This window comes from Grammomys surdaster, unplaced genomic scaffold (assembly GCF_004785775.1).
Source record: "Grammomys surdaster isolate TR1022 unplaced genomic scaffold, NIH_TR_1.0 125561, whole genome shotgun sequence".
Taxonomy (NCBI): domain Eukaryota; kingdom Metazoa; phylum Chordata; class Mammalia; order Rodentia; family Muridae; genus Grammomys; species Grammomys surdaster.
In genome coordinates this window covers 1,850,213-1,865,591 of record NW_021620408.1, presented here as the reverse complement: position 1 = coordinate 1,865,591, position 15,379 = coordinate 1,850,213, and the positions used below count along the sequence as shown (strand labels likewise).

The following is a 15,379-nucleotide window of genomic DNA, read 5'->3' as shown; positions in this document are numbered from 1 at the left end:
CGCACAGCAGGTCCTCCGGGTCGCCGGCGGGGCCCGGGTCCGCGCTTCCTCCTTTCTCCGGCTCGCGGCGGCCGCGGCCCCTCCTCCCGCGCGCTCCCTCCCCCTCGCCGCCGCCACCGCCGCCGCCGCCGCCTCCCTTTCTCTCGGTCTGTCTCTCCCGGCCCGGAATCCAGCCGGCCGCCCCGCCGGAGCGGCCAGGCCGCCGCCCGCCAGCGCCGCGCGACCCGCTGGGGTCCGCCCGGGCGCGTCCGGAGCTCGCGGTCACCGCGCAGGTGAGCGCCCCCGCCCCGCCGGCCCCGCGCCCTGCTGCGGGCTCCCGCCCTGCCCACTCTCCGCCGCGGCCCGGGAGCTGCCCGCCGCGGCCTTTTGTTGGGATGCGCGGGGGAGGCCGGGTGGGGTGCGGGGGACACCGGAGCGCGGGGACCCTCGGCCGCAGAGTCCCCGGCTCGGTTAGGCCACATTTGGAAACCCGGTCGATCGGCGCCGCCCGGGATCGCGGCTGCCGGGCCCGGCGCCCCCGGCCCCGTGTGGGTGGTGGGGGTGGGGTGGGTGTCGGGGAAGCGGTGCCTGGAGGGCCACACTACCTCCTTAGGTCTCACTGGGGCCTTGGGTAGGGCCTGGTGCTGCTGGCCTGGAAGAGACCGGGCCACCCTGTCCTCGTCCCCCTCCTCCCCAGCCCCCAACCTCGCCCCTGCGCAGGCCCAGCGACCGATGGGCTCAGAAGTTGGCAAAAGTTTTGGGATTTCACTACCACCACCAGGTCCGCTTGCCCACCCAGGCAGGTACTGGAGGTGAGTTTATGTCCCCTACTAGGACCACCACTTGTCATGCTGTGTGTCTTGGGGACAGCTGCTTTTAGCTCTATGAGCCCCGGGCCTCCTGGTAGGTGGGCTGAACAGACGGGACTCACTCTGGGTATCCCTTAAACCTTTGGGGCATTCAGATTAGAAAGGTGGACAGAGGTGTGTGAGGCTTATGGGTCCCTGAACAGACTGCCCAATAAAGGCGGTGGTGGCACCATCTGGGTGGAGATCAGATTCAGTTACCAAGGTGGACACGGGGGTGGGGGGCGGGAGCCTCTTCCCAACCTTATGAAGTCCAGGTATCTTGATTTCTTGTTTTCCTGAGTGATCTGAGCCAGGGACTGCCCCTTGGACTCTTTACATCAGTCCTCAGGTGACTATTCTCCGCACTTTGGCAGCTTAGGATTTGGCATATATGGGGTTGGGGGGGGGCCCTTAATAAATGAGTCCCACCCTGGAGCTTGCACAGGATGGTTGAGGTATCTGTGGCACAGCTGCCTGCAGAAGTGGGTAACTCTGTGCCTCAAAGGGTGCCCTAGAGCCCCTCCAGAAGAGTGGTGTAGTCAGCTTTGGGTTCCCTTTGGCCTCAAGCCTGTCAGGGGGATTGATCAGTAGTGAGGTAGGTCAGTGGTAGAGCACAGGCTTAGCCTGTTCAAGGCCTTGGTGCTAGCCAAGGAACCACAGAAAGGCAAGTCAGGAAAGAAAACGGAGCAGTAATGACCAGAGCTACTGATATCCAGTGAACTCCTCCTGGGTCTAGCCTGGTCTGCAGCTAGAACCGGAGCCTACCTTTCCTGAGGAGCTGTCTGGCTGCCCTTTAACCTGCGGTGACGGTGAAGGCTGTGTAGTTTTAGGTCAGGCACAAGGCATTGTTGGAAAAGGTTCCCTCCATATCTCCCGCACCTGGCAGAGACTTATGGCCCTACTGGAGATGGGGTGTGTCCTGGTGAGGGAACCTTTCCACAAGGGAAGTGATTTACAGTGTGTCACCTCTCAGCTGATCTGTCTGCATCCTGGGGTACACACTGAGAATGCATGCTAGGTGTGCTGTGCTCCACCCCCCTGCCCCCCATCTCATGTTCATTCTTGTTTATCCCAGCCTTAGGGCAACCCTATCTCTCCCTTTTCCCCAACACCCCGCCCCCACTCCCCACCAGCCTCCAGTATATAGGCTGGCTCCTCTTTGGGCTTCTCCCCTGATGGTCATCTGAGGGTGGGGATGGGGCGTGGTCTCGCTCCTCTAAGCCCCCAGGATCTAGGAAGGACACTGTTAAATAATTTTTGTTCTTGCTGTCCGTCTGGTCCTCTGCTGACTTTTATTGTGCATTTAGCACATGCTATGCACCAGGGCCTGGGAACTTTGTTGAGCAGCTCTGTGGTAGGAGGAGCACACAGCTTCCCGGAGGAGGGGGTTGAGCTGGGGGGGGGGGAGCAGTGGCCAGCCAGCCAAGAATGCAGCTGGGCCAGTGTTCTTCCTTTCTATTCAGAAGATCATCTGCCTGGGGACTTGCTGGGAAACTGTGAGCAGGTCCTTGGCTCCTAGAAACTGGAGTGTGGGGGATAGGCCATGTATCGAGCAAGTGGCCAGATAAATGACTATATAATTGTGACTGTGACAAGGTCAAGGCCTGGGGAAAAGAGGAATCTTGAAGGAGGAGTGTAGGAGGTGTCTGGGCATGAAGCTGGGGAAGTTGTGCCAGGCAGAGAGAGGTGTGTATGTGCAAAGGCCCTGAGGTGTGTGTGTGTATAATTGTTGTGGAGAACCAAAGAGAGAGCTATGAGATAGGGTGATCTAACAAGGCCTGCTATCAATAGGGCTGCTCCCTGTGAGGCCCCTAGAAGTCTTGATGAGGATCTTGGCCTCTGTTTGTACATAGGGAGCTGACGGGTAGCCTCTGTCTGAACCAGATTAAGCTGGAGGCCAAGGCACAGAGCTAATAGAATATGTGTAGTCCGGACTCCCATATTCTGTGGGAGTCCTGATCAGGTCTCAGGGGGAGGAGGTGTATGAGGCTGGATTTTGAAGGTATAATAGGAGTTCAACCTAGCAAGCCAGGGGCAGTGAGAGCCCAGGGTTCAGGAAGTGTAGCGCAGGGTTGGGTCAGCGTGAGGGGAAGCTTGGGCGAGCAGGCATGCTCAATCAGGAAACTGGCGCTCTTGCTTGTGCATCTGACAGGCCTGAGTTCAAGTTCTGACCGCTGGCCATACTATTTGCTGTGTCTTTGGGTCCTTCATTGTCTCTTTCTGAGACTTGGTTTCTTCATCACAGAAAGACCAACCATCTCTCCCTTTCCAGGTAGGGTTGAGAGAAGGCTCTGCGCCCAGAATTAGTTACTGTACAGAAAATGAGACCTGTTTGCTGTATGTGGCATCGAGAAGTCTGTTAGTATCTCTAGGCTCAGCCTTGCCGTCTGTGTGGCCATGGCCTCAAGCGGGAGTTGGCATGGGTCTGAAGGTCCCAGTTTGGGCAGGGCTTGCTATAAGAGGATGTTCACAGTAAAGGACACCAGTGTGCTGGGTACCGTGAGCCCTGGCATCTCTGTGCCAGGAAGCTGAGCTGGGGATGGTACACAGGAGATGGTCTGGCTTTCTGAATGTAAACCATAAGACCTAGAGAGAGGAGGCCACATGCCTAGGGCTTCCCAGGTGACAGCCAGGGATGGGCTATAGGGCTCTGAAGTCCACATTTATAATCTGGTGCTCCTGGAGTCTTAGAATCTTGTAGAGGCCCTGTGTGGAGGCCTCACTGTGAACCATAGCCTCAGTTTGGAGTCCTCCTGCCCCTCTGTGGCCCATCAGACTTCACAGCATCTCAGGCCTCCCGTGCTCTCTTCATCTCCCTGGAGAAAGCCTTTCTGGCTCTCTGGGGAGAGGCCCCATCCACTTTGAAGGGCCTCACTTTCTTCATAAAGTACAGCAGTGACTCGTGGTTCCCTGGATGTCTCAAGAGGGTGGACATGGGGTACTTGACACATCAGGACCTAAGAAATGTGGCCAGGGCAGAGCCGGACATAGACTGAGCTCTTGCCTCCTCTAGCAGTTGACTCTTGTCCTGTGACACAAGGGCGAAGCTGTAAAATGGACTTGCAGCTGACTGAGCCAAGGAGAGGCTGGGATCCCGCTCTCTTAGGGGAGAACAGTTGTTCAAGGCTCATTCTACTGGTAAGCCTAGAGTCAAGTCACAGACTCTTTCCTATGGTAATCCTAACAGCTTAATCTATTGACAGTCACTGTACAATATATATTTTCTCTTCTCTGGCTCAGACAAGAAGTCCTGACTCCAATTTCATAAGCTGAAGTGGGGTGTCGGGCTGCGTTCTGAGGTCCAGTGTTGGCTTCATGGGAAACAGTGCTGTGATAGATTCATAATGTCTGCGCTGGACAGAAGCTTAGCAGCCATTGTCTGTGTGCTATGAGTTTGTCATTCCTGATCTATCCAGACCTTCTCTCTTTACTATATGTGTGTTGGGGAGGTGGAGAGTGTGAATGAAGGAGAAAGACCCAGAGCAAGTTAGCCAAGCTAGGAAGAAAATGCTAATGTCTTTTTGATGTAGGACAATCCTCACCAGTCAGCCTGCCTGTGAGCCTGTTACTGCCAGCTGCTCTGACTAGAGGACCAGGCAATTAGGGAGAATCCCAGAGCAGGGAGCCAGAAGCCCTGTGTTTCCATTCCTTGCTATGGGAGTCTGGGCAAGTGACTTCCCCCTAGGACTACTCAGACGAGTTCTAGAAAGGAGAAGCTGGAAGCAAGAAGAAATTGAAAGATTGTGGTTTGTTTCTTCCTCTTTTCGTCTCACCATGGAGCTTGTCTCTTCTTTGAGAACCTGAGACAGGGTCCTGCCTGGGTTTGGGTGGGGCAGGGCAGGTCTGGGATGGGTGGAGGGTGTCTGCCAGCTATTGGTAATGGTAGCCATGGGTCTTTAGGCTTCCTTGGGCTGCTGGACCATGCAGCCAGCTCAACTGAGTCGGACACTGGGGGCTGGAAACAGGGTTGGAGTAGCACCAGGAAGCATGGGGATCCTGCTGGGGCCTGATAGCTTCTCTCAGGCCACTCTGTCCAACTTGTGGCCTCCACTCGAGTTTATCTGCTGTCAGTATCCACACATTAAGTTCTCCAGAGATGGACCACAGCAGAGTGACCCACTTTATCTGTTTCCTGTCCGGGAATGGGTGGAACTTTTATCCCTATTATGTGGAAGAAGAACAGGAGCTTGGGGAAGCTAAGGTGGCCATAGCCATCCAGCTAGTGAGATATGGGCCTGGATATCTGCAGTCTGGGTGACTGTGTTTATCTGGTTCCTGCTGAGTGTCCCCACTGCGGTTGGTATCTTTCTTAGGCAGAGTACGGGTTCCCTGACTTCCTGGGTTTGTAATCATGGCTGGTGGGTATTGGATGGTCCAGTTGCATGATCTCCTGGTAGTAGTGAGGCCTAGGAAGGCAGTTGGCTCTGGGTTTGAATTCTGACATGGGAGCCCTTTTGTTGTATCATGGTGGGGAAGATGACTGCTCCGTGCCTCAGTTTCTCCAATCTGTGTAGCTCTACCATATCTCTGAGAAGGTGGCCTGACTATCAGGCATGCTAGTATATGTCCAGTGCTTGGGCACAGAGCCCACTCAGGGTGTTCTCATGCTGTGACGGAAGGTGATTCTGTGGTGAGCCAGAAAGGCAAATTGATCTGGGAACCCTCTGGGCTGGCACCTGCCACCTTGGTCTGTGGTTGTCTTGGCCTGTGTGTCTAGGAAGGATTGCATTGAGTGCAGCCTGCCAGCTCCATCTAGCTACTCTGAGGCCAGCTCCCACCCCTCCTTGTCCTTCCTAGAACCTGATCATATGTCCATCCCATGACCTCCAGTGCCCAAGAACCTCCTTACCCTGTGGGGTCCTCCCTAGGAGGTATCTGCTATCTGGGCAGTGGGTGCTTTGCATCTGGGCCTGGGTATAAGCTGCACTTCCCTTGTCTCTGGTGGAGACAAACAGAGGCTCAGAGAGGGGTCGGGCCTCTGCATGTCTCCTGGAGATGTCCCCGGTCTAGACAGAGTTCTATCCTCAGACCCAGCCTCTCTTCTCTGTTGTGTCTCTGTTGTGGGTTACCCCGCAGGCGCTGTGAGCCACTAGCTGGTTTCCTGTCTGCTTTTGCCTGTACAGGTCCTCCATTCCTGTGAAGGTCCCTGTTCTTTTATTGGGGGTGTGTCTGACACAAGTTCTTGCTGTCTAGCCTAGACTGAGCTGGAACTCATCTTGTGGCCCAGACTGGCAGGGCTGATTCTCCTTCCTCTGTTTTCTGAGGATTGTGATTTTTAGGATCCGCCATCACAGCTGGCTAGGTACCCTACTGTCGAGCAAACTCTTCAGTAGCTAAAGTACCCCTGGCTCTCTCCTTACCGTCAGTCTTTCCCCTGAGCCTCCTCTATCCTTTCTCTGTCATCCCTCAAGGCTCCATCTTTGACAGACCCCACCTCTAGGCTGGTTTTCTCTGCTTCTAAGGGAATGTGTGGTGATTACGACTCCCAAGGGTACAGCACTTTATAGTTTACAAAGCACTTCTGTGTAGTTACCTGTGCACTCCAGCAGGTCTATGAGGGAGACAGAACCCAGTGATCACCTTCATTTGACAGATGAGGAAGCTGGCCTCAAGTTTGGCTCCTGCTGGGTGTTCTCCCTGCTTGGGCAGCTAGGACACCCTTATTGTCCTGAGTCTTGAGTCTGTCTTCCCCTATGAGCACCTAGATGGATCAGAGAGGTTAAGTGATTTGCCTGGGGTCACATAGCACTGAAGGGGTGAAACTTGGAGCTTTCTTCTAAGGATTCTGTGAGAGGCAGATCATGCCCACCTTCCCACCCATCTGAAGAGATCCACTCAGGTGGCTGGATGATTGGCAGGAGACAGCATCTCACTGAAATGGCTCCTCCATCTGTCACCCTGGGCAGGGTGGGACTCCTGTACTGCCCAGGTGGCCCTGCTGTGCCCTATGGACTTTGTTCTGAGCTGTACCTAGTCCCCAAGGGAGACTGAAGCCAGCACTGTTCCGCCTGCCTCTGCTGGGCATCCAGGTAAATGGCTTCTCCCTCGTCCATATCAGGAGGCAGCAGCTTTTTCCCTTGGGCTGGCTCCCTAAATATCTTACGCCTGTAGGAAGTTCCCTCAGTGGTCATGGTGGCAGGAAGGGGAGATTGCTGAGGCAGAGGATGTGTGATCGAAGGGTTACTGGTGGGGGCAGCCTGAGACCCACAGGGGGCTTGAGGGACCTCACTGCAGGATTTGTCTCCTTCGCCCTACCCCCACCCCTCCAGGTGTTCCCAAAGCCGGAACCAGATGAGCTACTGTTATATTTGGGGACAATTCTGCTGTTCCCGTTTCAATCCTGTGCCCTAGTTTTAGAAGCAACGTGGGTTTGGTTACCAGTTGGCCATTTGCAGGCAGCTCCCCCACCACCCACTCTGCCCACACCTTACATCCATGGGCATCATGGTCAGAATAGGCCTTGGCAACCGTTGGTGCTGCCTGGGCCTCTGCCCCTGGGCTCCTGTCCATGATTAGCAAGTGATGGCAGCTGAGCCAGTGATGGGACGAACACCTGGTGGGGTGGGGTGGGGGTGGGGCACGGGAGGCTGCTCCAGGGCTCTGAGGGGAGATGTACTATGGAGGGCAGGACAACATGATCAGTCTTGGCGCCACTGGAAGCTGTGCTCTGGAGCCAATTACAGACCCTGCTGTTTTCTCTGCTGTGAGCTAGGTGCCATAGGAATGATGGCAGCCTAACAATGCCAAGGAGGCTTCTGGGAAGGAAGGTCACCTAGGTCTTGAAGGATGAGAAAGAGAAGGGTGAGGGCATGCTAGACAGAGGGAACCCAGGGAGTAAAGTGTGTGCTTGTATGTGCAGCCTGGAGAGTGTGTGTGCACACGTGCGTGCATGTGTGTGCGCATGCGCACTCATGCATAGCCTGGGGCTGTGGAGCTTTGGGTCATGTTTCATGCTGAGAACGAGCCTGGTTCTGGTTCGTCCTGCACACTCAGTGTTGTAGGTGGTGGAGAACAGAGAAGGATGGAGCTGGGGCTTAAGACAGGGCAGAGGACAGAGGCCGGCCTTCTGAGGAGCCTCATCAGGGCCTTGTGACGTAGCCTGTGAGCTTGTTATGAGCGCTGGAAGCTGAGATTGGACCTGGTGCCCTCTGTGCACACCCCAAGCTTATGCTGTTTACAAGCAGCCTTATGGGATGGGAGGCCCCTGGGAAGATGGGTGTATCCAGTTCTATGGGTCATGCCTGGCTCAGGCAGTGTGGCCTTGCTGCCGTGGCCAGGGGAGCCCTGCTGAGTGGCTGTGTCTAGGAATATTAAGAACCTGGGGGAGGGGGGTAAGGAGGGGTGCCACAGTTCCCTGTTTCTGAATCTCTTGGTAACACTATCCCTCAGGAAATGGGGGGGTCCTATGGTGGGTACCCCAGGCACCTAAAGTGGACTCTGGTCCAGGTCCCAGCCTCCTTCCTTTTGGGTGAGCCTCCAGGGAACACAGTCCGCCCTCTATTAAGCTCCTGATGGTCTGAGAGCTATCTACTGTGGGATCCCAGAACAGCAGAATTGTTTGAAGCTTCACATCGATTCCAGCTGGGAGAGCTTGACTAAGTGATTTTGCCTTCCCGAGCCTCAGTTTCTCCCCTCACAGAAATAGAGGCTGTCCTCTGGAGGGTTGTATCCAGAGTGGTACAGTCCTGGGAGAGCCTGGCTCAGAGCCACGGCCTTGCTGGGCTGCCAAGGGGCAGCTTCCGGGCGCCCTGAGCTCTTAGCTCCAAGGACAAAGCCCCTTTGTGGGGAGACAGATGGAGCCTGGGAACCCCCTCCCTGGAGAGCATGACTGTGTGTTCCTCCTCTACACTCCATCCCTTGAGAGGAGCTTTCTGAGGTCAAGGGTGGGAACCCAGTGGGTTGCACAGCCTGGCTGCTCTGGCTGGGAAGCTCAACATCTCTCTCCGGTCTGAGCCAGTTCTCAGGAGCCCAGGTATCCCTGGCAAATCCGGAGCCTACTGTGGGTTCCCTGTGCCTTCCAACATTCATCCTTCCATTCAGCCATCAGTCTTTCCGTTTGTCTGTCTGTCTTCTATTCTTTACTCCAGGAACCTTCTCCCCTTCCTGGGCCTGCGCTATTTGGCTACACCATCTGCTCTGTCCTGCAGGTGTTCAAAACTGCCCCAGCTATGTGTGGGGAGTGTTAATACACAAGAGTCAGCTGTGAGCGAATAGATGTGGCCCTGTCCTCATCCAGAGACTGCTGCCATCAGAGTGAAGGTTCAGGCCAGGAAAGAAGAGTGGAGGCCCTCTGTCGAGGTTGAGGGTCCTTAAGTCTCCTGGAAAGGTCGCTTTTGAACTGAGTCTGGGAGAGAGGGGAGTTGGCTGGAACGCTCATTGGAGCAGGTGGCATTCGTCCTGAAGACCCAAGGAAAGTGAGGGAGTCATGGAGAAATGGAGGGGGTGGGGGGTTGGAGTAAACTCTGGGCAGAGAATGGCCTGTGCCAGGGCTCTGAGGCAGGAGCAGCATGTGTCAGGGCTCTGAGGCAGGAGTAGCATGTGCAAGGGTCCTGAGGCAGGAGCATGCTGTTTCCAGGGAAGGAGGAGCTATTGACCTGTGCACTAGAGGGAAATGAGGGAAAGGTGAGTGCTGGTGTGGTCCCCAATAGGGACCTTTCGTTTAGAGAGTAAGACCCATGAGGAGGTCATGAAGGGTTCATCTTGGCATCTCTTCTCCAAAATGGAGGTGCGTGAGAGAAGGAAGGGAAGTGGGTTCAGGGAGTTCAGCAAGTGTTTGGAGCTAGGACTACTGACAAGGTTTGGAACCAAGCTATTGAGGACAGGAAACCAAGGCCAGGATCACATAGTTGGGCAGGGCTAGGTTTGGGCTCTCAAGGCCTAGGGGGACCTATGGCTTTATACAGACCCTGGTCCCCAAGTCCCAGACAGCAATATTAAAGTATACCCATTTCTGCCTTAAGAAGTGGAGTCTGCTCAGTATACCTCTGGGCTTGAGAAAGCTCGACTCTATCCTGCTGTGGGAGCTGAGCCTCAGTTTCCTCTGCTCTTCATAGTGTCTCCTTCCCAGCCCTTTGGGGAAAGCCTCCTCATTGCGGGTGTGTGAGGGCCACAGCTGGGCTGGAGTAGGGCTGGGACTTTCAATATCTCAGTACCTTGGGGTCGAAGGTCCCTACAATCAGAGCCAAAGCCTCTCTCTACATGAGGAAACAACCCAGAAGGGCACCACAGTTTGCAGAAGGCCTCCTAATCTGGCAGAACAGGTCAGCACTGTGAGCCAGGTCACTTACCACCTAGCCCCGCCCCTCCCCTCCCCCTGCAGGCTCCGCTCACTTCCTGGCTCTGGGCTGTCTGCACAGGCAGGGGTTTGCAGCCTCTTGACATTGTCACTCAACATTGTCATCTATGTGGTTCATGCTCCAGGGAGTCTTTTGAGTTATAAAACCAAAACAAAACAGTGTGTGTGTGTGTGTGTGTGTGTGTGTGTGTGTGTGTGTGTGATCTTTTTGAAAGTAAATTACAACTTTGAGGTTACATCGCGTCTGGCCTGGGGTGGGGGGCCACAGCCTGAGGCCTGCAGGGTGGACACTTAGGCTGTCTACGTGTCTAGGTTTAGGATGCAGCCTCCTGGGAAGAGATCTTGTTCTCCGTGGCACAGGTCAGGGGCTGAGGTCTGGCAGTGAGCAAAAAGTCCAGTCTGCCTGTCCTGGGCTTGTGGCGAGCCCCACTTTTCACTTGCTTAGCTCGTGTCTTCCCTCCACTTTCGTCAGGGCCGGCTGGAGCCTGCAGACGCTCTCCACAGTGGCACCGACAGAGCCAGTTTGAGGCTTTTCAACCCCCAGCAGCTTGTACTGAGAATGCAGGACCAGGCGTGTTCTGACAGCCCTGGCCCTTGATCCGCTCCCCCACCCCCACTCCTGCCTCACTCCTTACTCATCCAGCTCCTGGCCCAGCCTGTGCTGGGTGGAGCTTGGGGACTGGAGTTGCTTTATATTTTACATTGCCTGTGTAAGTTGGGTGGTCAGAGCCTCTGCTGAGACTTCACCCAGGGAGAGCAGGGATGGGGCTTAGCTTCTGGGGATGGATAGACCTGTGGCCTAGGCTACCTCTTCTTCCTGGGGAGGGTCTAGGTAGGTCCAACCACATACCTAACCACCCACCCACCTGTCCACCTACTTATCTGTCCACTCATCCATCCATCCATCCATCCATCCATCCATCCATCCATCTGTCCACCTACCTAATCACCTACCTGCTTAGTTCTCAGTGGGACCCATCTGTGTGCACATCTACCCATTCACCTACCCGTTTATCCTTTAACCCATCTATCTACCTGTTGATTCTCCTGTCTGTCCATGTATCCATCTGTCATCATCCATGCATACATGCATCCATCCATGTACACAGGCACTTCTATGCGCTGGACAATCTTCTGGAGGCTGGAGACACATCAGAGAACCAGCTGGACACAATCCCTGTCTTTGCAGTGTTTGCTGACTGGCAGGGCAGACAGAAAACCAGCAAACAAGGCTTCAGTGGGCACGGTCTGTTAGAGGGAGCCAATTGCTATGGACCCTACATGGTGAGGGGGTTTGATATGTCAGCTGGGAGACAGATGGGCTGTACCTGCGGCAGGGAAGGTGCCCACACTAAAGGCTGGCTGGCACTGGGAGTGGGGTGGGCTTACACGTCTCAGCGTTAGAACCTAGGGAGCAGAACAGCAATGCAGAGGCCCTGACTGGGGCTGGGGTGGGGGGTGGAGCATACTTGGAGTGTTGGAGAAACTGCGAGAAGCTGGGGAATGGGGTGGGGAGGGAGAACATGAAGGGAGAAGTCCTGAGGGGCGGAGCTGCTGAGGGGCGGAGCTGCTGAGGGGCAGAGCTGCTGAGGGGCAGAGTTGCTGAGGGGCGGACCCGGTGCCCAGGATGGGCTGTAGTACATGCTGGCAAGGGGCAGATGGGTGTCTGTGGAGTACCCGAGTACTCGGGCATCGTTCACCATGTATTGTAGCCACCTTCTTTCTGTATGGAGAAGCCATAGGAGACCCTCTGGCCCGCCCCTCCCTTGCTCCCCCTCACATCATGCTAAAGCAGATCTCCAATGTTCCACAATGTACATGTTTCTCTGTAGCCACAAGTTTGTAATCTACCCGAAGCCCACCGGTCCTTCTGCCAGCTGCCTCCTCCTCCTCATAAAACCAACCTGCCAGTGGCCATGCTGAGCTCAGGGCCTAGTGCTTAGTATGTGGTCAGTTCACAGTAGCTGCTGTTCTGATGGATGCAGCATATGCTTTCTGGGCTTTGGGCCTATTCTTAGGGCCCCACAGGTAGGAACTTCCTTCATTCTCTTGGCCATTCTTCAAAGTAGGCTGTTCATATCCTGATTATATAGGCAGAGGGAGAGAAACTGCTAGGCTCACACAGTAAGGAAGGGCTGCAACTGGGTTTTGAACCTAGGTGGTTCAGCTCTTAATTCTCATGATGTGGGGCTCTGTTAGCCCAGATAAAGAAGACTACCTCTTTTTACTGGGTGTGGATAGGTGAGGTCAGGATCTGACCATGAGCAGCCCATGAGGAGGGAGCAGCCTGTGCTGAGGCTGGAGGATCATTTAGGGGTGAAGCAATGGCGGGAGGGTGATGGAGGGAGATGGAGCAAGCAGCAGGCCCCCAGCAGGCAGGAGGGTTAAGTCTGACCACTGCCCCCCATTCATGTTCAATATTGTCCTTAGGTCATAGAGAGTGAAGGGGATGGCGCCTGTGAGCTGAGGGGTGGGGGAGGAGCTTAGAACTGCTCATGCACTTGGGCTTGGCCACTTGGCGTTCCTGCCCACCCATGTCCCCAAGGGAGATGCCACCTGGGTGTGGGCGGGGAGGAGGGGGCACCATGTTCCCAGAGTTGAGAAGCAATCAGAGCTGTTGGCAGGGAACAGTGGGCACCGTGGGCAGGGGCCGGCTGGCAGCCCCTCTCAGGGCCCATCCGTCTGTTGCTAGGGAGGAGGGGGCCCGCCCAGCTGACCTTGGGAGGTTAGGGTAAGATTAGAACTTGTCACTTCAGTGTTTCACCAAGATCACTCCCTCATCCTGAACATGTCAAAGACTTTGTGCTCATATACTGGCTGTGGCCCAGATGAACTGTGGCCTGTCTAGGGTCACACCACAATGGTAATTCCCTGAACTCATAATGAACCATCTTGGCGTGACTCTTGAGGCCTTGTGCTAGTGACTCCTCAGCTTCAGCTACCCCTCCAGCTCCTGCCTACTCTCCCTGCGTCCGGGGACAGTGTGGAAAAGAAGGGTTTCCTGGCCCCCAGGAAGTCTCCTGGATCCAGTCTTCAACTGTAAAACTGTGATGTTGCAGACTGCTGAGAGACCCCTGGGGTGGTGGGAACCACAGGAGGGTCTGTCCCTGCCCCATGCTTCCATCTCACCCAGGAGAAAGACCAGCCCAGCCACAGGCTCTTTTCTGAGAGCCTTTGTAGCCCCTAGGGGCAGCCTGCTGGCTGGAAAAGCTGGGAGGGTTGTCATAGGAACCACCAGCTGTCGCAGGATCTTAGACTCATCTGCTTCACCTCATCTGTAAAATGGGCTGAAGAATGACACATGGGTCTGATATGGTGGCACAGGCTTTAATCCCAGTACTTGTGAAGGAGGCAAAGGCAGGCATTTCTGAGTTCAAGGTCAGCCTGGTCTCCTTACTGAATTCTAGGCTCTCCAGTGCTATGTAGCATGACTCTTATCTCTAGAAAACTCACAAAATGAGCTGGCGTGGTGCTCAGCTAAAAGGGCCAAGCACCATGTAAATGGAATTTGGGAGGTAAAGGTAAGAGCTCAGAACTTCAAGCTCTTCCTCAGCTGCATAGTGAGTTTGAGGTCAGCCTGGGCTATGTGAGGATACTCAGTAGATGCTAAGTCTCAGTCGTCACTGCTGATGTGGGTATTTTCTTAGTCCTTCATCCTTTCCACATTGCTAAGCCATTTGTGAAAGGCTACCCTGGAAAGCAGGGAGTTCCGTCCGCCACACTGAAGACAGTCAGAGTGCAGGTGCCTGTCCATGGGAGCTTTCCCCAGAATGATGCTGTAGAGGAGGCTACCCAATGGGTGTGGGATGACGCCCTCCTAGGTCCTTTGACCCGCCCACAGTGGGCACTACTGGGGCCTGTCCCAGTGTCAGCTGGAGTCCCATTTTTGAGCCCCACAGGCTTCCATGCTTTCTCCCGCTGGCTAAGAGGCTGGGCTCCTGGGGCCTGAAGTGTGTACCTGTCTTTCTGTCTAGTCTTTGTTCCTCTTTGGAAAAATGAGCTGACCCATGAGCTTAAGACTCCCCATGAGGTCATCTGGGACCAGTGACCTTGGGGGAAAGGCTGGACAATAGCTAGGCCTCAGAGAGTGGCCCAGGCCCTGACTTAGCTTCTTTGCCCAACATGGCTGGCTGGCTGTCCCTGCGGCCAGGGCCTGGGAGAGCTGGGGAGCTGGCAGTGGGGTTCAGAGGCTTGCCAAGGCTAGTGTGCTGCCCCCTAGAATGGCACTAGGACACCCCCAACCATGAGGCCCTCCCAGCCTGGCTGGGCAGGTACCTGTGGGGGCCCTGAAACTGCCCAGTCTACCCACTACTTCCTGTGCATTCATTCCTCCATGGCAGGCACCCCATTTCCCCAGTGCTCAGTGGTGCTGCTGGGGGTCCTGGCTGGGCTGAGAGCAGCCTAAGGGATGGTGAGTGAGGGCAGACATAGGCCCTGCTGTCACCTTCATGATGAGATGGACCTGGGTATAGAGGCTATGGATCCCAGACTATCCCTGTTTCTTCCTAATGCTGTTTCTTAGTTGGCACGTGACCTTAGGCAAACAGCTAACCCTGCTTTTTACCCCAGTTTTCCCATCTGCACAAAGGCACAGGTCACATGAGGATGGGTGGAGCATCCTTAGCATGGTGCCTGTCCGTGGGAGTCGCTCTGGGGTTTGTCCTCTGGGCTAGGGGCGAGTGCTGTGTGATCTGTGGGGCTGGGACTGGATGAACCACTGCTGGTCACAGCACACTCTCTGTGGTTCTCCCTTAGTGCGTCTAGCTGGTGTGTAGTAGCTTTTCAGGCCAGTGACCTTTCAGGGATGGGTGATCCAAAGACTTCCTTTGCCTACTGTGGGGACCTTGTTGCCTTGTGTGGGGCTGCCTCTGTAGGAAGCCTGCCCGGTCCCTGCTGCTGGAGTACACACAGCACACTGACTGTGAGACAGTCACCTGGTATCCATAGTAACATTGATCACTGGTAGAGAATGTGACTTACCACAGCCATGTGGAGAAGTCACTGACAGACATCCTTTTGCAGGACAGAATACGGAACCAAGAGTGCTGAATGAAGCCATGACAGGCTGAGCCAGGAGCTGAACAAAGGCAGGTAAGCTGGGTGTATTTCAGTCTCATGTAGGCTGGTTTGAATTAACTACGTAGCCTAGGCTAACCTTCAACTGGCTGGATAGCTCTCAGCTCACCATGTAGCCCAGGCTGGTCTTGAACTTACGACATAACTCTGCAGTTGTAATTTGGGTAGTGTTAACAGAGTG

General features: G+C 55.1%; 1 protein-coding gene across 7 annotated transcripts in view; it reads left to right on the top strand.

Annotated features, from left to right (window-relative positions):
- The window catches only part of Src (SRC proto-oncogene, non-receptor tyrosine kinase), a 67,650-nt gene that overhangs the window by 19,576 nt on the left and 32,695 nt on the right, over positions 1–15,379 (top strand). For 3 of the 7 annotated variants that reach the window (XM_028786564.1, XM_028786565.1, XM_028786563.1), the window contains exon 2: positions 15,145–15,213. The gene's annotated coding sequence lies outside the window, so the exon portion shown is untranslated. Of the gene's footprint in view, positions 1–226; positions 273–683; positions 792–2,494; positions 2,514–3,944; positions 3,966–15,144; positions 15,214–15,379 lie in introns of those variants that run through there. The other 4 variants (XM_028786561.1, XM_028786562.1, XM_028786566.1 and 1 more) reach the window with 4 other exon arrangements.